The sequence below is a fragment of the Hyposmocoma kahamanoa genome, unplaced genomic scaffold (assembly GCF_003589595.1).
Source record: "Hyposmocoma kahamanoa isolate Upper Pololo Valley unplaced genomic scaffold, ASM358959v1 93, whole genome shotgun sequence".
Lineage (NCBI taxonomy): Eukaryota > Metazoa > Arthropoda > Insecta > Lepidoptera > Cosmopterigidae > Hyposmocoma > Hyposmocoma kahamanoa.
This window is the reverse complement of record NW_020654810.1, coordinates 17498933-17499808: the sequence shown is the minus strand read 5'-3', so window position 1 is coordinate 17499808 and position 876 is coordinate 17498933. Positions and strand designations below refer to the sequence as shown.

Below are 876 nucleotides of genomic sequence, written 5' to 3'. Positions count from 1 at the left end.
GGTACTAAAATTTTCTCTAAAGTGAACGTTAAAGTTGAAAATTAAAATGAAACTATTTTTCCGGATTTGAATAGCGGATATTTGTTTTTTCAAACAAACCGACGTTTCGGGCCCTTTACAGGTCCCATCAGTCAACCGTGACCATGGGTAGTGAAAGTAGTTTAATTTCCTAAGTGTAACAATCACGAAAATCTAAGAACTCAATTATTTTTAATAGTTTCTAAACAGCCCGTAAACAAAACTTATTTTTCATACATGTATTGGGTGGGAATCAAGCCATGATTCAGCCGGTATTAGCACAGGACTAAATATTCTTTTAGTTTGAAAAAACAAATATACGCGATTGAAATCCAGAAAAATAGTTTCATTTCCTACTTGTAACAATCGCGAAAATCGAAGAAATCGATAATCTTTTAGTTATAAAAGGGGTTCAAAAAATTAACCACTCAGAAAGCGACAACGCCCCACCCTCCCCCACTCGCATGAGGGAGCGAACGATCATCGAGGGCTGATGGTGATCCACCATCGCCCGCCTCACGCTCAAGGCGCCGCGCCACGTCTCATCTTCGTGGCTAACAGAATCTCACGTATTGTGAAACTCGCTTGAAGAGCTTACTATAGAAATGATCCTATGAAGTAAGGTCTTAACTTCACTTTTACACCCGAAACTACTTATCCTCCGTATGTAACAAAACGATAGCGCGTTTCAGGATACAACTAATACCATCTAGCGGTGTTTCAAGGTAACTATTTGCGACCATGTTGGAATGATCGGATGCGTTAAATGACGTCACAGTCAATACCAGTGACGCTTGAGCACGTAGTTTAAAATAGAGATATATTGGGACTTTGCCTGCTTTAACGATATTGACAGTA

At 39.4% G+C, this 876-nt stretch overlaps 1 non-coding gene across 1 annotated transcript; it reads right to left on the bottom strand.

Moving 5' to 3' along the window:
* Positions 1–441: 441 nt before the first annotated feature.
* On the bottom strand, positions 442–646 carry LOC113237680. Its single transcript, XR_003311056.1, has one exon. It is a non-coding gene; the product is annotated as a small nucleolar RNA U3 (small nucleolar RNA).
* Positions 647–876: the final 230 nt, after the last annotated feature.